Here is a 23326-nt window from a genome sequence, read left to right on the forward strand (position 1 = left end):
GGATAGCTTTCATAATAAACAAATATATTTAGTAATTTTGTTATCCTATGATCCTCAGATTTTTTTTTTAAATTTTTATTATTAACATTGTTTGTTATTGAGCTGCTGCTAAGCAGAAAAATGACTTTTTCAATTTTGATAAAAATTAAAGACTGGGGGTTTTAACAAAATATTATCTGAATTGTAAATATTACTGTATTTTATACTTTTATTTATCTGAAACCTAGCCTTCTTGACTAGCTATTTAAGTTTATCAGCCTATTCTTGCATTTAAAAAATAATTTACAGATTTCCTAATTTTTCTGACTTTTTAAATATTTTTCAGAATCAAAAATACTTAAATGTTAAAGAATAAGAATTTCTTTTAAATTTAAAGTTATAAGTCCGTAAATAGAATCATTTAAGTTTAAAGATAATTTGACAGAACAAATATTTCTATTTCTGTTAGTCATCAATTGATATGTACTTACTAAGTTTTTAGCTTTGTATTACACATTCATAGTAGGTTAATTACATGTGGAAATTTTTTTTAATAGCTGGAATTTTTGTAAAAACTTTATGAGCTAAAATCTTACTTATTTGCTAATAGTGTCTGATGTCAAACATATATTGGTGATTAGATATGTGGAACCTGGGAGACTGGAGCTCTTTATTAAGCATAATATAATTTCATTTATTGATTAAAGTTTAGATGCTTTCTTATTTTCCAGAAGAATGGCTAGGGAAGATAGTCTTTATGAATTCACCCTGAACCTGGTTAAAACTCTTCTGAGAATTTTGATAATTGAGCAGTTAAATCTAAACTAGGAGCTGAAGTGTCATTACATGTGTCATTAATTTTTTTCCTTAGATACATTACAGGTTCCATTTCTAATCAAAACATCAATTTTGTCTTTTCTTCTCTATCCCACTTTTTAAAGAAAAAATTCCTTCTTAACTAATTTTATCATGTAATGAGAAAAGCAGACTTACTAGGTAGGTTGAGCTGAGCCAATTTTTTCCTCTGTGTGTTAGTTGCATATGCTTTTCTCAGCTTGCTGCTTCAGTGGAAGCAACAGTGAATAAACAAGTATCACCACAGCCCTTGTTCTTGCTCTTTACAGTTGGGAGCAGGGTCTGAGAGATTGCTGCTGCTTGTCAGCTATTGTACAGAATAGCATCAATATACAGTAATGGTGGCCAACAGAGCCTGCACCCACCAGCTTTTACAGACCAAGTGAGAGAGGCCAAACTGTCAGTGTAATCCATATATAGTATAATGAATACATTCTTTGACAAAAAGGTATTTTATTCCCAAAGCAGCTTAAAGAGAGCAGTAGATGCTTATAGTTCTTAGACTTTTACTGTTTTTTTACTATTTACTCTGGTTTTAGTTCATTTAGTTTTTATTCGGTTAATTCCATCTGTTTGAATGGAAAACCTTCTTGATTCTGAAAGTATTTATGGTATGTTTCATGCTTTGGTAGGCTAGAATAAATTATTAATAGTTAGTTGCTGATAACACAAGTTAGGTAGTACACTTGAGGAAAGAAAAGTTGACTATGGCCACATAGGAGTGTTTCTTTCACTTTGGGACCATATGCTAAGCCCCATATTATCTTTATTTTATAGCCCAGTCTAAACAAGGCCAAATTTTTGTTGATTTCACTGTAACTAAAAAGAACAACACCCTGTACTACTTGGTGTTGTGTATAAAGACAAAACGGGCTGCAGGTGAAAGTGCATAAGTCTTTACTTTTTCTCGCTATTAAAATAATTTCTTATATCTGAACTTTGTATATGGAAATTTCAGATTATTCTAAATCTTTTGGAAATAGGACTCTGTAATTTCAAATAGTATAAAACAGTGTTTTTGATTTTTAATGATTTGAATTTGCACAGATGTGCATAACCTAAATACTATCTGTATATTTTTCTCCTCTTTGTATCCAAATTCCAATAGGTTGTAGTTAAAGGGAAGTGAATATTGGATTTCTGTTACAATTCTGATTTCATTTGTAACATTCTTGGTGGAAAACTACAAACGGTGTTTTTAGTGTGTAAGCTTAATGCCCCATCTTAAAGTCCAACATTTACAATAGCATTCTTTTAAAAAGGTAACCATGGGGTGTTTTGTTGGTTGGTTGGTTGGTATGGGGTTTTTTCCCCTACTACTAGTGTGTTTTCATTAATATGTTGATGTAATTTAACAGATAACATATTAATTACTCTTACCTACCCTTAACCAAATAAGTGAGTTACATAATGCTTTATATTGAAAATACCTTGTTTTTACTACTAATTACTGTGTAAAGTATCTGTGGACCACCTGTACCAGAATAACCTAGAATAAAGCATTTTTCCAGATGTGCTGAATCAGAATCTCTGGAGCTGGACTTAGGAATTTGTGTTTTTTATAAACACTAAGTCAGTTTTTTTTTTTTAGAAGCACCACATGTGAGAACACTGCCCAAAATGAATTGGGGAAGGATTCTTCACACTAATAAACCATTTACATTTTCTGCTTTTTTTTCCCTCTAAGCTCAGTAACTAATTATGAATCTTATCATTTCTAACACAGTAGCTCTAGATTAAGTCTTGCTATTTCTTCAGTCATATGAAGAAAACCTATATTATGAGAGTTATTTTTGTTCAAGTACCTTGGACCAAATTTTAAGTATTTGTTTGGAACATTTAGTATACCTCTATTTAACCTGTACTTGATGAAAACAGAGGGAATTGATCACTTAAGAATTTTTTAAATTTTCAGTTAGATAGTAGCTCTTCATCTTAAATGTACTTCTAAATATGTATTGGAGAAAATACAGAAAGGAGAACTTTTCATATGCTGCTTGTGAGAGCATGTGGCAACATCCTACTAAAGTTGAAGATATACATAGGCTTTAACTCAACAATTCCATTCCTAGATGTTTTAGATAAACTAACAGATTTGTAGTAAAGTCTTATTTATTTTTACTTTTAATAGGAAAAAATTGAAAGCAATGTAAATGTTAAGTAACAGGAGAATGGCAAATTTGTGACATAGTCATGTGATAAAAAATGTTTATTATACAGCTATTAAAATGAGAGCTATGTGTATCATCAAGATGAATGTCTTCAGCAAACAAAAACAGTTGCAAAAGATTAGATACAGTATGATAACATTATATGAAGCTTGAAAGCAATGATATATATTGTTTTAAATATTTGAATTTGTAATAATAGTGTAAAAAGATGCATAGGAATTAAATACCAAATTCAGGATTATGATTATGTCTTAGGAGAGAGGGGAATGGGATCCAAGGTATGGTACAAAAGGAACTCAACTATATATGTAGTCTTTTTTTCTTCAAAAAAAAAAAGTAAATAAATAAAAGCAAAGCAAGTATGACAGAATATTAGAATTCAATACAGCTGCATTGGAGGGCCAGGGGTAGGATGTGGGGATTCATTTTACTATTCTCTTGATTTTTCTGTGGATTTGAAATATTTATTTTTCAAATAAGTTTTTAAAATGTACTGTCCTTTTTGGTGAAGATATTCTACAATAATATATACACTTGGAATACTCCATTAAGGGCATGGATTGGATTTATTCTATTCTATGTCTTGTAGTAAGTGCTTAACTGTTAGTTGGTATACAAACTATAACTTATAATCATGGCCCACAGAAATCAAACATTCTAACCAACTTAAGTTGCTAGGATATTTTTAAATTCTAAATAAATTCTTCTTGAAGATGAGCCATACTGTTTCCTTGCTTTGCATACTGGCTTTTAATCCTTCCTACTCTTATAAGTAAAGGACAACCATGGAAATAGTTTCTCTTTTTTTACCACTACTCTTTCATTTACTCTTTAATTCAGGCAATTTCATGACTGTGTTTTCTTTTCTTTGGGCCATAGATCATAGCATACTGTTTTCAGAAATTTCTTCATGCATTTTAAGCTCCAACTTAAGCTTTGTATTTATACTGTATTACAGTAGAATTCATGGAATTGGGCAGTATACAGATTTGTAGATTTCATGTGTATGTGTGTGAGAGAAAGAGAAAGAGATTGGTCAATGTTGAGGTATGATACTGAATTTATCTTAAAATATCTGCAATTATATGATGTCTTCCAGAAGGCTCAGTGTGGTCCAAGTTAGATATTGAAGTGTGAGTTTTAGTTACACTTATATATTTGACTTTTAAACTTCAAGAGGGTGATAGTAATAGAAAAGTGAATTTAAAAAATTAATGATAGTACTCTGTACTGAAATATATAAATGCTGCTGCTAGGTATTTCTAATCTGTGATTGTTCAGTGCTATATAAGGATCAAAAAACAATGATTGTCAACCTCAGTTGAAAATTTTCTAACTTATATAATGTGATCAAATTTTTTAAGTCTTCCCTCTTATTTTTTCCTAGGTGAATAACAACAAAATGAAGACCATATAAAACAAGCCCCCTACTTAGCCCTGCAATTCTTACCTTGTAAGTATTAACTCACAGTCCCCCTGCCATTGCTATAAAAAGTTACTGTTTGGTGTCATATTTTGCTTTATTTCTGAATTTTTTTTCTACCATCCTAGAATGACAACTTTCTAACCTCCCCTGACCCCCAACACATTGAAGTTCGATGTTAATTTAGTCCATTTTAGAGCAAAAATAATGTCATTGCCTTGGGTAAGTTTTCTGTTTTGAAAAGGATTTTACAGCCAGGCCCTATCATCTCTAAATCTGAGAATCATAATTTTAAACCCTTTTCCTTCAAAGGAATTTACAAATAAGTAGTGGTCTTTTTTATTATCATCATTATTCAGGTTTATTGACAGTTATTTTATGGTTTTATAAAGTGGAAGTGTCCTCTCCACTGGAGAAATCGTTTTTTTCATTTATCTGTTTTTACATTTTACTAGATTACACTTCTGACTTCTTTGTGACGTGCTTAAAATTTAGCTGTTAAACTTCAAGAGGTGGGAAAAACAGGAAGACAATCCCTTTTCCTTCCTTTTATATATACACATGCACACCTCTTAGAATAAGAAACATTTTTACCCTGATTCATTTTACTTTTGAGAAACTTGTAAATTCTAAGGGAATAATTCTAATAAGTTAGCTGAAATTAATATCATACCCCTAGAAAAACTGTCAAAAACAAGGTTATGGTAAATGCACAAGATACTTATTTCCCTAAATTTGAGACCCTAAAATCAGTTACCAAAAAGATTCATTTCCATGTATTCCTTCAGCTAATTTTACATCTCTAAATAAAAGAAACTCAACTGCTACTGTTTCTGTTCTTGATATTGAGGAATGGCCCTGTTTAAATGAAAACTAGTGCTTCAGGTGCTTCTCTTACATTACCTCATACCATTGCATTAGTGACCCAGTAATAATGTGTATTATTATTAAATAATGTGTATATGTCAAGGAGTGACTTTATGATCATAGATCAGCCATTGAGCTCAATTAAGTAGTTTGTAGGGTGTGAATCAATTAAATATTGAAAATTTGTAGTAATGAGCCAGTTTGAAGAACAGTAACCAAATGCCACTGATCACTTCTTTTTATGATTTTTTCCCTTTATATTTTTGTTGCTGGAAAACTAGAATGGAAACATTTGCAAATCCCCAAAGAATCCTATATAATCCAGGCTTGGCTTTCTTAATTGGTCCCTTGGAAGCCAGCTCAGCTTTTCTTCAACTTAAATCTTAGAAAGAAATCTTTTCAATCGGTATCGCAGTCTCACTGTAGACTGGAGGGCAGTCCACTTTTCAAAAAGAAATAGGTATCATTAATTTCCAACAGATTTGTAAGTACAGATGACATCACATTCTTAAGCTCATTTCATCTCCTTTATAAATTTCTAAGCAAGCAGCCTTGCTTGGATACTCTCCAGCATCTCTTAAAATAGGTCATTTGCGGTATTTCATAGTTGAAATGCTTACTCTTGTCTCTTCTATGTAATGTGCCTGAAGTTACTTTTAATCTTAGATATTAGAATAGTGTTGTTTCCAATTAAACAATACCCAGAAGAATAGGCACATAGTGATAGTGGTCATTGATTCTTCATGATTGTGTGTGTATTCCGTCTTTCTCTCTTTTATGTTTATTTTTACGCTATTGTTTCTTTTTTAATATTTATTTATTTTTTTGTTTATTTGGCTGTGTCGGGTCTTAGCTGCGGCACACAGGATCTTCGTTGAGGCAGGCGGGATATTTCATTGCAATGCATGGGCTCTTCGTTATGGCGCATGGGCTTCTCTCTAGTTGTGGTGTGCAGGTTTTCTCTTTAGTTGTGGCACTCAGGCTCCAGAGTATGTGGGCTCTGTAGTTTTGCGGCATGCAGGCTCTCTAGTTGAGGCCCGCAAGCTCAGTAGTTGTGGCACACGGGCTTAGTTGCCCCACGGCATGTGGGATCTTAGTTCCCCAACCAGGGATCGAACCTGCGCCCCCTGAATTGGAAGGTGGATTCTTTTACCACTGGACCACCAGGGAAGTCCCCATTGTTTTTTAAGATAGGGATTTTTTTGAACTATTCACTTGTGGAACATGGATGTTCCAGAAATTGTGGAGTATGAGTGTTCCATATGTTTGATACTGTAAAAATTAAATAATGATAGTGTTTTTTATTCATTTTTACAAGTTGAGTAGAGATGAAATATTTTTCAAGTTTGTTTTTCAATTTTAAGCTCTTAAACTTTTGTTGCTTAACATAAAACATTCAGAAATAGTCACACTTCTTCCTACTTTTTCTTTTTTGAGCTATGTTTTTTGATTTTTATATATTTCTGTTATGTGAATTTAAAATAAATTAATGTATCATTTGGTGCTAAATAAAATAACATCTTTAGGTTCATTGTCAGCAGTTAATATTGCTTCTGTCTCTTTAATCTACAACAACAAAAATTTTAAGCGATTGACTTTGTAAATAGGAAACAAAAGATAAAGCAGAAAATTCACTATTCAATGCTGTCAATGTTAGTAGTCCTGTAAACAAAAGTGATGGAGATAAATTACCTTGTAATTCAGGAGACTTATTAAATTTGCCTGCTATCCAAGAGATAAGCTAGTGAAAAGAAATGACAACTATTTCTCACATAGGACTGGTTATCGTTTTTAGAAATCAAGTTATCAAGTTAGCCATAGAATAGCAATGGCATGTAATTATACCGTTATAGAAAATATTGTCAGTTCTTGAATTATAAATAGTGTAAATGTAGGATTGACTGAAAGTACTGGAAATAAAACCAGAATGTTGTAATCAGTAGGGCAGTAAGCAATCAATATGGCAAATGATATAAAATCTGTTGTATTTTCAGTGAAAATGTAATGCTTTTTTTATGATGTAGCTGAAATTTCTCCTGTTTTTAATTTATTTGTGATGGAAATTTACTGGTGTAAATTACTGTACCTATGCCATTCATGGGGAAATTTTAGTTATCTTAAATAATTTTATAATGTGAATGTTTCTGAGAGAAAGATGTGTGCCAAAAGAGAAAAAAACAAATTGCTTTTTTGGCACTTGGATTAGTAAAGAGTGTTATAATCCAAAGCAGAAAATTTTATAAGGATGCTAGGTACTGTCAGCATTTGGTGGTAAAGAAGGATTTGCAAACTTAATAACATCATCAATTGATATTAATTTAGTAAACATATCATATCTAAGCTCTTAAAGCTGTATATTATTTTACATTTTGTGAACATAGAGAAAGTTGACAATATGCAACAGCCATTTTTCAGTCATTGTTCAAATAACAGCTATTTTTGAGAAGTAGACAATGCTTAATCAAATGCCAGGTGTTCCTGTCCTCAAAATTTTATATATTTGACACATGTACGTTTAAGAGAACGAGTTAAATTTGAGCTTTAATGTTTAAGGCAGTGCTGTGTTTCTGATCTCACAAGAATTATAGCTATAAAGTTTGAATTTTAATGCCAAAACTATAGAAAGGGAATGAATTCACTGTTTTCCCACCCTGAACAACTTCTCAGTTCAAGATGGGTGATTCAAAGAAGAATAATAGAAAACTTATTACTTGTGAACTTACTTTGGATATTTTCTTAGGAAATGAAAACAAGGCAGAATTTAATAGCACAGGCCTTGATTTAAATAGGAAATGAATATACAAATATAATGAACTCTAGTATGATAGGGATTTCAAGTTCTAAGCATAAGTACAGTAGGTAACATCCCAGACTATTGTCTGCAGTCTTGCCCTTTGCCTATTTGTCTGAAATTTGAATCTTCAAAATTATCTCCCTGTAAAAACAGGAATAAATTGAATGCAGATTGACATAAACATATATCCACTGGTCAGCAGTCACACCTGACTTTTTGCCTAGACTGTCAGTTTCACTCTTCCTGTTATATCCAGTAAGTTTATTAAAATATTTTTCAGTTTGTTTTCCTTAATTTGGCTCTACAAGCTGTTTCTTATGCCTCTGGAATTTGGTGCCCTATAGTCAGAACTTAAAATTGGCAGTTGGTCCTCCAAATCCTTAGCAAGACAGCTTAGTAGAATACATTGAATTTTTCTAAAAGTCAATTTTTAAACTGATCTGTATTCATTTTATTTTAGAATTAGAACCATAATAAATAGACTTTTCCCTTAGTGTTATAAATTGTATTTATGTCATTAATAACTCATAGAAAATAAAATTCTTCTAAGAGAGCAGGTTTCAGTTTAGCATACAACTTAATTTTTGGCCCTAGATTTATCTTCTAAAAATAGTTTTTGTATCTTTTCTCTAAGCTAACCATACCCAAGTCCTTCCACTGGTTCTCACAATATGAATTCTAGACCATTAGTATCCTGGGTATCTCACTTTGGATCTGCTACATTTTGTCAGTATTCCTTTCAAAATATTGTATATAGAACTGAACCCAGTATGCTCAATGTGTTTTGAGGTACAAAATACAGTATGTCTCTTATGAATAAGATACTTCTATTAATGCATCCTGATTCCACTTTCTCTTTGTCATCAGTACTGTTGGTTCATGTTGAATCACAGTCCACTGAAACCCTAAGTTTGTCTGAGGTGTGTTTCAAATCCTACTATAAATTTAGATTCAGCAGGTATTTGTTGAATACTTGTTCACTACTAGATGTGCTCATAAAAGTTTAAGATTGTGCAGTCTTAACTGCAGTTTCGTGAAGTAGGCATTAATAGGCCCATTTTACAAAGAGGAAACGGAGACTCTGTGTACTGAAGTAATTTATCCAAGATCTTGATTCCTAAGGGGCAGAGCCAGGATTCCATCTTGGGTCTTCTGCCTTCAAATTCACTGCTCTATGTAATTGCTGCCTCAATAAATTATTTCTACTATTCATTTCATTGATGAAGTTAAAAATGCAGAAATTGACCAGTGAATTCCACTGCACTCAGGATGATTTAAGAGCTTAGGAGACATGTCTAGAACTTCTTATTTTCTGATTTTTTTTAATAGCTTTATTTTTTTTGGTTTTGCATCTAGTCATCAGGGCTCTTTCCATATCTACTTGTTGAAGGTGGCTCTTGTTTTAGCCAGCAAACTTGGAAGGAGAGATTAAAGGATGTAGGCACTATGAGTGCCAGTGGACTGAGATGTAGCAGTGGAGAAATGGCATGGTCCATACCATTGGAAGCATTGCCACATAGTCCAGTTTGAAAGGAGGATAGGTATGAAATAATGAAACCAGTTGTCTGCTCAGCACAGTACAAAATCCTGGGAATAATAGTCTGTATTCAAAACTTACTGTGAATGGACAGTTCAATATCCAAAATCTTCAGAAAGGTTGAAGTAAGAATCCACCAGAGAAGATAGACTTAAATTTTCTTTAAAAGTAGGGATAAGTGGAAGAGGGGTTAGTGAGTATTTTAGCCTCCAGCAGTAGGTTCAGTGAAGATTCAAAGATGAGGTAGGAATATACAGCTTAGGGGAGGAAAGAACTGAAAAACAGTTTATTATAAGCATCTCAGTTCTTGTGGGAGCCTTGAAAAATCACTCAATGGGAGAGGATAGTCACACTCAAATGATGAGTAATTGTGTTTGTTCCACTTGCTACTCACCTGGTGGCCACAGTAGCGGCAGGCTTGATCAGTCTTTTGTCCACTCACAAATAGTTCATGTGCTTCTCTAACTTATAGGGACCCTTTCCCCCTAAGTATATAGCCACCATACTTTGAACACACTAACAAAATTAATAATGATCCCTTACTATAATAATATCTAGTTCCTGTTAAAATTTCTGATTATTTCAAAAAGGTCCACATGGGCTTCCCTGGTGGCACAGTGGTTGAGGGTCCGCCTGCCGATGCAGGGGACACGGGTTCGTGCCCCGGTCCAGGAAGATCCCACATGCCGCGGAGCGGCTGGGCCCGTGAGCCATGGCCGCTGAGCCTGCACGTCCGGAGCCTGTGCTCCGCAACGGGAGAGGCCACAGCAGTGAGAGGCCCGCGTACCGCAAAAAAAAAAAAAGTCCATATAAGGCATTTAAAAGATATCTTTTAACTTGAATAGTAGAGTGTTTTCATTGGAGAGAAATAGAAAATATTGGTTAGGTCCTGATTATACAGACCTTGATACTAGGCAGAGAAGTACACACTCCATTTGGGAAACCACAGATCTATTCTTGAATATATGAGTTTCAGGAAGTTTATTAGTTGACTAAACATGGGAAGTCAAGCTGAAATGCAATTTTAGTTATCAGGTACTTAGACCTGATTTTAAGGTATGAAATTAAGAATGGCAAAGAAATTGATCAATTGCGATCTCAAAGAAAGGGTCGGTTGGTTTTATTGACCAACTGAATACAAGGACTGATTGACACAGCATCAAAATTGTAAAGAAAGAATAGCAATGGGTAAGTATCCATAATTTGAATGCAAAGAAGAATGTGTCTAAGAAAAAAAGTTAAGATAAACAGCATATTTATTTATTAAACTTTCTCATTAAACTTTTTATATTGCATTTCTTGGCTGACATTATGGTATATTTATAATTTATTCATATCTAGGGAGTAAAGTCATCAAAAATTAAAAACTCAATATAAATGTTTAGCTTGTAAGTAGTTTAACTTTGTATATAAGGAAACTATTGTTAGGAAATCTAATAATAAAATGATAACATATCTAATAAAGTGATAACATATATAACTCTATATATTGTACCATATATATATATATATATATATATATATATGTTGTGTGAATACATATATATATCCTGATTTTTCTGGAGTAAATTATTTAGCTTGAAATCCACTTCACACAGTTTTTAAGTAATCATTCATTAATTTCTTCATCAGAAAAAAATCAAGAGAATGTAGCAACAGTACAAATTTATATTCACTTAAACTGAAAAACTAGTTTTTTTTTAGATTATAAAACAGGCTTTCTGGATTATATCTGAATATTATTTCAAGCCTGTTCTCAACACTGAATTTTAAATGTATGTCATCTAGTTAATAAAATCCTTGTTTTTAAGCATTTGTATCCAAAAAACAGAAGTAAAAGAAAAGCAAGTTTTAATCTGTCATCTGTGAATTTTATTTTCTCCAGGTATAATATCTATATATCATACCACTTGTGTAGTATTCCACTGTCCTGAGCAAGGATAGTCACTCTGTGGCCCAGGGGCTATATATAGCCAGCTCCTTAGAGATTTATGTGCATAATTTGAAGCATACTTGAAGAAAGTAATTACTATTATAAATTGTATTAATACCAGATTAAAAGTAAAATTAAGTATTTGAAAAATCTAAAGTAATTTAGTGACACATAAAGGATATGTGTAAACAACAAAGTAGCATAAATATTTTCATGACATGTATTAGCATCTGAATATCCCTATCATGTGACAATGGAAACTGTCTATAGATTAAAGAAATTTTGAGTTTAAAATAACCCCTTCCTGAAGGCATAATATAAAACCTATTTTGGCACCCCAAAGTAGAAGATTATTATAAATGGAAAGGAAAAATCAAAGCTTACCAGCTCGAGAGATTATTGTTGCTGTTGAACACAGGTAAAGAGAGATGTACATTCCCTATTTCTGGAATTGCTCCACTGGAATCTTTCACTTTAATAAATACATTTAAATAAAGAATTTACATATTTTTCTGGCATGTGGAAATAAATGTTTTCTAATATTTTAAATTTATCAGGCTTTCACATAGAAAGCCATGATTTTTGTTTCAGAGTTAAAAATAGAAATAAAAATAGGAAAAAAATTTTCTCTGAGCGTTTATTAAAACATCAGTGATAAAATTGCAATATTATCACAGAAAGTAATAATCTGTAAGGGATGAAATAAATTATAACATGTTTGCTGATAGGAATGATCCAATAGAGAGAAAAATTAAAGATGTAGGAGAGAGTGTTACAGGAATATCCTTAAGTAAGCAAGAGAGGATAAAATCTAGTATAAAAGGGAAGAGATTGGTCTTATGAACAGTGATTGTTCATCCATAATTCAAAGAAAGAGTTATATGGGGACAGATGCATGTATGTAGATAGGTGTGGTGGAAACTGGCAGAAATTCTCTTCTCATAGCTTCTGTTTTTTGAGTGAAAGTGAGGATGAAAGGGAGATATTGGAAGTTTGAAGAGAGAAGAGACACCTGTCTGATGTTTTTCTAGAAGAATGAATGAATAGGCCAAGATTGCCAGACAGCTATGAACCGATTTTAGGTATAAAAGATTTATAAAGTAAAATTATTTCTGTTCACAGATGACATGATCTTACATGTAGAAAAACCTTGATTACACACACACACACACACACACACACACCCCATACACACGCACACGCACACACACACACACAAAAACCCTGTTGTAACTAATAAGCAAAATCAGCATTCAAAAATCAGTTGCATTTCTGTGCATTAACATTGAATAACCCAAAAAGGAAATTAAGAAAACAGTTCCATTTACAATAGCATCAAAAAGAATAAAGTGCCTAGGAATAATATTAAACACAGTGGTGAAAGACTTGTATACTGCCAACTATATAACATTGCTAAAAGAAATAAAGAAGACACAAGTAAATGGAAAGACATCCCATGTTCATATATTGGGAGTATTAAGATGAAATACTACCCAAAGTGGTCTAGAGATACAGTGCCATCTGTATCAAAATCTCAATGACATTCTTTGCAGAAAGAGAAAAATACATCCTAAAATTCATATGGAATCTCAGGGGACACCAGATAGCCAAAACAATCTTGAAGAAGAAGAACAATGTTGAAGCTCTCACAATTCCTGATTTCAAAACTTAATATAAAGCTGTAGTAATCAAACAGTATGGTACTGCCATAAAGACAGACATATAGACCAATTGGAATAAACTAGAGGCCCCAGAAAATAAATTAGGTGCCCCAGGCCCCTTGCATATATATGTTCAAATGATTTTCAACAAATGTGCCAAAACGATTAAATGCGAAAAAGGGCAGTCTTTTCAACAAATGGTCTTGGCAAAACTGGATATCCAAAAGAAAAGTTGGACACTTACTTCACACCATGTACAAAAATTAACTTAAAATGGATCAAAGACCTAAATGTTAGAACTAAAACAATAAAACTCTTAGAAGAAAACATAGGGGGAAATCATGACATTGGACTTGGCAATGATTTCTTGGATATGACACCAAAAGCGCAGGCCTATGCAAAAGATAAGTTGGACCTTATCAAAATTTAAAACCTCTGTGCATCAAAGGACGCTATCAATAGAGTGAAAAGGCAACCTACAAAATAGAAAATATTTGCAAGCCATGTATCCGATAAGGGATTAATATCCAGAATATATCAAGAACTCCTATAACAAACAAACAAAAAAAAACCTCAGTTAAAAAGTGAGCAAAAGACTTGAATAGACATTTCTCCAGAGAAGATATACGCATGGCCAATAAATACAAGAAAAGATGCCCAACATCACTAATCATTAGGAAAATGAATATCAAAACCACAACGAGATAGTACTTCACTCACATTAAGATGGCCATTATCAAAAAAAAAGATAGGTCTTGACAAGGATGTAGAAAAATTGGAATTTTTGTACACTGCTGATGGAGGTGTAAAATTGAACAACCACTGGAAAACAGTATGGCAGGTCCTCAAAAAATTAGAATTACTGTATGATCCAGTGTTACCTAATGGGGTATATACCCAAAAGAATTGAAATCAGGACTCAAATAGATAGTTATAAAAAATGTTCATAGCAGCATTTATCATAATAACCAAAAGGTCAAACGAAACAAATGTCTATAGATTAGTGGACAAAATAAAATGTAGTAATATACACAATTGAATGACTACCCAGCCATAAGAAGGAAAGTCTGATATGTGCAACAACGTGGGTGAACCTCGAAAAAGTTAGGCTAAGTAAAAAAAGTCAGACACAAAAGGACAAATACTGTATGATTCCACTTACATGAAGTACCTAGAATAAGCAAATTCAAAAGTAGAATTGTGGTTTCCAGGGGCTGAGGTGATTGGGGGGTTGGGCAGTTAGTATTTAGTGGGTACAATTTCAGTTGATATAGATGAAAAGGTTCTGGAGATGGGTGGAGGCGATGGTTGCGCAACAAAGTAAATGGACTTAATACCACAGAGCTATGCACTTTAAAATGGTAGAATTTATATTATGTATATTTAACCACAATTTTTAAAAATAAAACAATAATAAGAGAAGACATTCACTGTGAAGGTTTTTTAAAGATTTATAAAACGATTTGCATTTTGCAGTATTCACAATTATTTCTTTCAAGTTCGGCACACTTGGCTTAATTTAAAATATATAGATTTAGGGGAACTCCCTGGCAGTCCAGTGGTTAGGACTCTGCACTTTCACTGCCGAATATGTATATAGAGAGATACATAATAGATTTTGCAAAAAAAAAGATAAGAATTGAAATAACCCATTTGATTTTGGAATAATCATTTAATGTATATGTCTACTTTGCATGGGCAAAGAAAAAATATGCAGTCTTGAACAATTATTTGCTTTATGTTTTTGTGTCTTATAATTTAAATGCTTTTAGATTCTTTCTTGAGAAGGGATTATGTCTATTCGGTACACCAGTATACCGACTCACATAACAACTGGGACGGTACCTGGAACATAGTAGATGTTCAATAAAATATTTTTAAATGAAAACTGTGCATATATAAATTATGTATATTTGAAAATCTGTTCACATTTTTGTCTGGAAAGTGGGTTCGAGCAGGGAGGGTAGCCTAAAAGGACAGTTCCTTAATATAATTGATAAATACAGATATGTGTTTCTCAAGTCATTACAAACATTTATTTTGGTTACATATTAAAAACTGTGCCGAAACTTGAGACAATAATAGAGTAAGATGTGAAACTGGTTGCTCAAATAGAAAATTAGCTACATGGGAATTCCCTGGCAGTCCAGTGGTTAGGACTCCACGCTCTCACTGCCGAAGGGCCCGGTTCAACCCCTGGTCGGGGAACTAAGATCCCACAAGCCTAGCGGCAGGCCAAAAAAAAAAAAGAAAAGAAAAGAAGATTAGCTATATATACTTTTTTTAAAGTTTTTTTTTTGCGGTACGCGGGCCTCTCACTGTTGTGGCCTCTCCCGTTGCGGAGCACAGGCTCCGGACGCGCAGGCTCAGCGGCCATGGCTCACGGGCCCAGCCGCTCCGCAGCATGTGGGATCTTCCCGGACCGGGGCATGAACCCGTGTCCCCTGCATCGGCAAGCGGACTCTCAACCACTGCGCCACCAGGGAAGCCCTACATATACTTTTTTTTTTTTTTTTTTTTTTCTTTTTGCGGTATGCGGGCCTCTCACTGTTGTGGCCTCTCCCGTTGCGGAGCACAGGCTCCGGACGCGCAGGCTCAGCAGCCACGGCTCACGGGCCCAGCCGCTCCGCGGCATATGGGATCCTCCCAGACCGGGGCACGAACCCGTATCCCCTGCATCGGCAGGCGGACTCTCAACCACTGCGCCACCAGGGAGGCCCTACATATACTTTTAATGGGAAAATATTCACAAAAAATTAATGTGGAATATAGGACAGTTATGCTTTGTATAAACACTTAGATATTAGAAGGGAGGGGCAAATTTCAGTGCACATTCCCTTATTCTGTAATAGAAGTAGTGTAGCTTTAGCATAGCCATTTTAGTGGTAAGAAAACTGCAATAAAAGAGGTCGTCAAAGCTTGAGCTACAGTGGTGGTAGTTTTCTGGTATCTTCTAGAGAAGAAATTTCATTCCAACATCTTGAGTATGTGGCAACTGTTTAGGAGTAAACTTCCTTACCTGGTGAAGAGTGGGGACAGGAAGAGACTAGGAAGATCAAGAGCCACAGGGTTCCTGTTTTATTTCTCATCTCTGGGTACAAAATTAACTCATTTTTCCAGGGTTCATATTTTAGAATTACTTCCTATATAAAGTGATATCCAAGTCTAACAATAGCTATTCTAATAGATAAATGTTGAGGGTAAAATAATATTTGGATTTTTTAAAACAAATTAAGAGAAAATTGGTTTTAGGCCTTCTGTATATTTTTACTGTATTTAGTATTAAAATATTTCACATGACTTCTGATTTTTTTCCTTTAAAAGTATATTTGCATTTTGCTAGCTTACGTTTATTGAAACTTAGCTCTTGTATGTCATTTCTTATTTTTCCCTTGACATGAAGTCTTATCTACTTGATGAAGATGTCATTTGAATGGTGTACTGCAAGGAATTAAATGCTGTTTGTAAATTATGCTTTTACCAAGGTAAAGACCAAATTTTATGAATTCACTTTTTGTTTATAAAAGGAAAAAATAGCTTCATATATTTAATACATTCAAAAGTTTGATTAAATATTTAATTGTATTTACTTATTAAGTTGACACAGAAAAAAATGCTTTTATTTTTCTCATATTATACAACTTTGTGTTCCTAACCTATAGCAAGGTGCTTCGCACATAATAGGCTTTCCTTAAATTTTCAATGTAGGAATAAGTTTTATTATGTTACTCAAAAGCTTCCAAGAAATAACTAATTATGCATACTATGTTAATGTTTGAATCTTTAAACATGGGTTTTTAATGTATTTACCCTCTTTTTCTAAAAGACAATTTTTTTTTGTATCTTTAGGTGCTAATGTGTGTTTAAAAAAACAAAACCTTGGAGTAAAGTAGCAGCACATAATGGTTTGTGGATTTTGAAAAGGTGCAGGCCATATTGTGCTGCCTCAAAAATACAAGGATCTGATCTTCTGAAGAAAATATATTTCTTTTTATTCATAGCTCTTATGATAGCAATGTCAGCAGTGCCTTAGCAGCACGTAAATATTGGCGTTAAACTTCTAAAATTATCTCCAGTATTAACTGTGCTGCTGAAGTAAGGTTGGCCATACTCTACAGTCATATTTTAATGTATATTAATATTACCAATGTATTTTCAGCTTTATTATAATTAATTTTCAGTATTACTGATAATCTTGTTATTTTTAGTATGATTCAATAAAAATAAGTTAGAACTAACTTTTAGATGTTTTTATTAAAATAGTATAATTGCAATTTAATAGTTGTGTTGAATGCCATCAAGTTTATTGAAAGAGCTCATACAGCATCAAATAAATTTATTTTAATGCATATTTGTATTCAGTCTAAATATTCAATTTTTACTTCAGGTAGAACGGAAATATTAGTTTTCCCTTTATTTCTCTAGTAAAATGAAATTATATTAAGACATTTGCTTATCTCACAGATAAATGTACATTATAAAATACACATTTTGAACAGAACTTAGAGGACAATTTTTAGTAATATTTCTAAATATTCTCTTATAAGGGAATGGGGAAAGTATCAAAACATGTGAATTAAATTCCTGATAGCCTGTGTCTCAAAAAAAAGTTATCTCAAAAAAAAGTTAATCATAACTTTAAAGGTAGGAAAGACCTTATAAATGACCAGTATATTTGTTGGTTAGTTCAGGAAACAGAAACTCAAATTGAGTAATCTGCTACACATGCAGGTTAGGATCTTTAACCCTATGTCTTCTGACTTTATACTATCATATTGGTTTTTTTCTTGTTTTTATTTAAAAAATTTTTTAAATCCTTAACCACAGATTTTTGTTAGAAAGTAAAGTCGAAAATATGAAGGCCTTGTTTGCTTTTTTTTATATCTAGTATTTAACTTTATCATAAGACCAAAAATTATTATGATAGTCACTAATTTTATAGATTCAAACAGTCAAAATATTTTAATTTAATTGAAGTTTGAAGGAAAATGCTTTCTTTACCTTCTATTCCTTATTTGTTGGTGTTTAATTAAGTCATTAAACTAAAAATTGATGTTTAGGATAAGAGTGTAGTGTAGTGTATTATACTCCTGGTCCTATTTCCTACAAGGAATATCTCACTCCTTTCAGTTGAAACCAAGCAGGAAATCTATAAAATACAAGCAGTTCTTAATAAATCATTTCAATTATAATTGTCTATGTTGGAAACCCTAAAAGTATTTCAGGTGTAATTTAAGGAGTTGTATTTGAGCATCTTCTGTTTAAATTCTTATTTCAAGGTAAAGAAAATATATAAGACAAAGCTCTTATTTTTAAGAACAATCTCACTTTTTTCCAGCAAAATTTTTTTCCCAAAATAAAGAAGTAGTATACCATATTGGCGAGAATCAAATGCCAGCTTTCACATGGAAATATTGCCTTGGGGCTTTTAAAAGTCATTCATCAAGCTTTTAGCCTGTTCCCTTTATTTTATCTCAGCCATTTCATGAAAGACCGTAACAAATATATGGTAATTTTTGGTTCCACTAAGGATATTTCAGGAACTAATACATAGATGCTTAGAAATCTTTATTGAATGAATTACAAAGTTTGTCCAGTATTTCCCAGAACAAGCCAGGAATTAGATTTCTATTTTTTCTTTTGTTTTCCTTAATATATTTGAAGTCAGATTTTAGAAAATTATATTTAGTCTAATTTGCCTTCTAAATGCATTTTATATTTACTAAATATATCTTTATATCTTAGGTGCTCAAGATGTGTAAAAGGATCATTTGGGGCTAAATAAAAACTTTATTTAATTCAATCCTGAGAATAGATTAAAGAAAAATTGAAATATTGGGAGAATAAGAAAGTATAGAAAAACTGTTGCATTGAAATTCATTATAACAGTATGCAACTTCTTTCCAGTCTCTTATTAGAGAAGGTGAAATAGCCTGTCAGTACCTAATGAAACACTCATTTAGGTAACTCAACAGGCCTTAAAGTTTTATTTGTAAGAGTTAATATATTTCCATCTTTGTGTAATTTTGAAACACAAAGAGCAAATAGTAAAATAAAAGTTATACCCTTTCATGTTAGTCTTAATATGGCCATTTATTTTTTTGCAAAGAAGAAATAACTATATATGGGTGTATATTAAGCTTTCATTTTTTCCACCTTCTTTGGAAAAAAATCCTAATCTTTTTCATTCAGGTTTAAGTTGATGCCAAATAATTCCAATATTGAGCAACTTAAATCTGTTACTTGGAGTATGGATTGAGTTTGGAGCTAACTCAGAGGACTACAGGCAAGTATTCAGGAGGTAGTCAGAGGGATATCTTAATAGTTAAACAATTCAGCTTGCATACTATATTCAAATTCAAGTCTCTTAAGATCACATATATATGAAAGTAGAATTAACAATTTGATCATAGACTAAATGCCATATTTAACAGTAAAGATTTTCTTCACTCAATTATGTAACCTTTTAATTGTTATAGAATTAGAGGTGTTTTTAAGCCACCAGGTATCATTACTGATATATGTTCAGGTTAGCCATAACTGGATTAGCAAGATTATACTTTAATAAACTATGATTTCTAAGTTAATGTATTTATTTATTTAGAAGTTGACATTCTAAATCAATGTTTTTTTCCTTTTGCAGGTGGATATTACTATCCCTTATTCATGGAAAAAGTTATATTCTAAGTGTTGTTTCCCATTGAGTATTAGCAAAAAGGAGAAAAATTAATGTCCTAAACTTTTGAGATAGATTTGGCTCTAGTAAGTATTTAGACCTATTATTAATAGGGTTGGCCAAAAAGTTCGTTCGGTTTTTTTCCATAAGGCTCTAGTAGCGAGCACTTAGTTGTCTTTAACTTCATTCGAAACAGTTTTGTTAGGTTGTATTGTGACAGCTGTCATATCAGAGTGCATTTTTAAAAAAACTTATCAAAATTGGTGAATTTTTGTGTAGCCATTTTAGTATTGAAGATGGAAGAAAAAAGCAACATTTTCGGCATATTATTGCTTTATTATTTCAAGAAAGGTAAAAACACAACTGAAACGTAAAAAAGGATTCGTGCATTGTGTGGAGAAGGTGCTGTGACTGATCGAACGTGTCAAAAGTGGTTTGCGAAGTTTTGTGCTGGAGATTTCTTGCTGGACGATGCTCCACAGTTGGGTAGACCAATTGAAGTTGATAGGGATCAAATCAAGACATTAATTGAGAACGACCAACGTTATACCACGTGGGAGATAGCCGACATACTCACAATATCCAAATCAAGCTTTGAAAATCATTTGCAGCAGCTTGGTTATGTTAATCGCTTTGATGTTTGGGTTCCACATAAGTTAAGCGAAAAAAACCTTCCTGACCACATTTCCGCCTGTGATTCTCTACTTAAACGTAACAAAAACATTCCGTTTTTAAAACAAATTGTGATGGGCAATGAAAACTGGATACTGTACAATAATGTGGAACAGAAGAGATCGTGGGGCAAGTGAAATGAACCACCACCAACCACACCAAAGTCCGGTCTTCATCCAAAGAAGGTGACGTTGTGTATTTGGTGGGATTGGAAGGGAGTCCCCTCTTATGAGCTCCTTCCAGAAAACCAAACAATTAATTCCAAGAAGTACTGCTCCCAGTTAGACCTACTGAAATCAGCACTCGATGAAAAGCATCCAGAATTAGTCAACAGAAAACACATAATCTGGGACTTCCCTGGCTGTCCAGTGGTTAAGACTCCGTGCTTCCACTGCAGGGGGTGCAGGTCCGATCCCTGGTCAGGGAACTAAGATCCCACGTGCCATGCAACACGGCCAAAAATAAATGAATAAATTTAAAAAGCAAAAAGAAAGAAAACGCATAATCTTCCATCAGGATACTGCAAGACTGCATGTTTCTTTGATGACTAGGCAAAAAGTGTTACAGCTTGGCTAGGAAGTTCTGATTCATCCACCATATTCACCGGACATTGCACCTTCGGATTTCCATTTATTTCAGTCTTTACAAAATTCTCTTAATGGAAAAAATTTCAATTCCCTGCAAGACTATAAAAGGCACCTGGAATAGTTCTTTGCTCAAAAAGATAAAAAATTTTGGGAAGAAGGAATTATGAAGTTGCCTGAAAAATGGCAGAAGGTAGTAGAACAAAAGGGCGAATACGTTGTTCAATAAAGTTCTTGGTGAAAATGAAAAATGTGTCTTTTATTTTTACTTAAAACCCAAAGGAATTTTTTGGCCAACCCAATACTTACATGTCTGGGAGAAGAAGTAAGAGACCATCATCAGTACATTTCCAGCTAAAATTTTTTATTTTCTTACCTCTTATCAAGGGATTTCCTAAAATTTCTGTTTTATTACTAATAGTTTGAGCCCCTTTAATGGAGAGTTAATTTCTCCAGCAGAATTTAAGAGTTTATGTTCTTACCTTGTTTATTTATAAAATAAATCTCACAGATTTCTGATTTTTTTTTTTAGGCTATTTGCAATGAAAAAAATGTTGGCAAAATAAGTTTAAACTTTTTATGTTAAAATTACTGTGCAAGGTAACAAGTTAGTTGCTGGGTTTTTGTTTTTATTACACTGAAATTAAATTTAACATTTATCATTTCTCTTTGGGTCTATTTCTTGATTTTTAATCCATGGGATTCATGCAAAAATTTCATGAATAATACATTTAGATCAGCATATATATGAGTACAGGTCCCCCTTAATTCTGTGGAACTTTGAATAATCTGATACTTATCATATTCTTGTGATTGAACTTTTGTGTTTTGAAAAAGTGTAAACTGCCTGGAGAATCTTGTTATTGTTTATATTTATCTTATGATATAGCGTTAGATTTTGTTTGAGAAATTATGCTGAGAAAAAAATTTTTAAGCCACCTTTACACTAAATGTCCTCAATTTGATTAACTTGTTATTAAAGTTATTCTGTATATCTTCATTTTATAATTTAAGCACTTAGCATGGATTAATATCTTTAGGAAGTAGTAGAAACTTTAAAATCACTCCAGAGTTTGCTTATTTCCACATCTCATTATTTTATAATCTTTGGGAATGCTTGTATTTATGAAAGTAACATTTTTCAGGGATATAAATTCTAATAGAACCACTAAAACTTTTTTTCTGTTTGGACTTTAATGCATACGATACTAAACTATAGGATAATTTTTTTTAAGTTTTCATGTGATCAGTTAAAAATACCACTTTAGCATGAAGCAACGAAGTAGAATGTCGTCCCATAGTTAGAAGTAAAGAAAGTTTAAGTACATCATTTCTTAAGAGAATTTGTACATTTTAACATAGTCTATGCAGATTTTTATGTTAATTTGTTTTTCCATAAATGTCTTTTCTGGCTTATGTTTAACAAGGAGCATTAAAATAGATTTGAAGCATTTATATAGAGAGGACTACAAATTTATTTATTCTACTAGATTGGCATTGAGGATCAGCACTGAACAAAACAGGTAAATTCCAGCCCTCATGAGCTTACAATTTTGGGAGTGAGGCATGGGTAATAGAACAGACAAACTGATAGGTACTATATGTGGTATGTCAGATGGTGATAAGTTCTATGAAGAAAAATAAAGCAGGGGAAGTGGGAGGGATGGGTTAAACGTGTTTGGAAGGCAGGCAGATGTGTTTTTAAATAGTGTGGTCCAAAAATGCCTCACAAAAATGACATTTGAACAAAGATCTAAACAGGGAGCAAACCATTAGGTTTCTGGGAGAAGAGCCTTTCAAGCAGGTGAAATAACAACTACAGAGACCTTGAGGCTGAAACATTTTTGGTGTGTACCAAAAAGAGCAGCAAAAAGGTCTGGATGGCTATGATCAAATATACAAGAGGGAGAATCATAGCCCAAAAAGTTTATAGGAGCCAGATCTTAGGGCTGTTCAAGTTCTTAGCTTAATGTACAGATTTAATTTTCCTTACTTTAAGAGAAACTTGACAGTTGTATGTGCATCAGCCTATGTGACCTTTGTAGATCGAATATTTTTTTGGATCTCACTCAAGGTTAGAACCTCCATCTGAGACCATTTAGAACATAAACAAAATGTTTAAATGGTTAATAGGTGTATATGTGATGATCAGGTTTTTATGAATTGTGATTTGA

The 23326-nt window shown here is 32.9% G+C and overlaps 1 long non-coding RNA gene across 4 annotated transcripts in view; it reads left to right on the top strand.

The window, feature by feature from the left end:
- The window catches only part of LOC308605257, a 77401-nt gene extending 55369 nt beyond the window's left edge, over positions 1–22032 (top strand). For 3 of the 4 annotated variants that reach the window (XR_014013657.1, XR_014013658.1, XR_014013660.1), the window contains exons 3-6: positions 4393–4458; positions 16624–16705; positions 19413–19506; positions 19864–22032. This is a non-coding gene — a long non-coding RNA (uncharacterized lncRNA). The remainder of the gene's footprint in view (positions 1–4392; positions 4459–16623; positions 16706–19412; positions 19507–19863) is intronic. The other variant, XR_014013659.1, reaches the window with a different exon arrangement.
- Positions 22033–23326: the final 1294 nt, after the last annotated feature.

Source organism: Mesoplodon bidens (genome assembly GCF_964165515.1).
Source record: "Mesoplodon bidens genome assembly, chromosome: 17".
Classification (NCBI taxonomy): Eukaryota; Metazoa; Chordata; class Mammalia; order Artiodactyla; family Ziphiidae; genus Mesoplodon; species Mesoplodon bidens.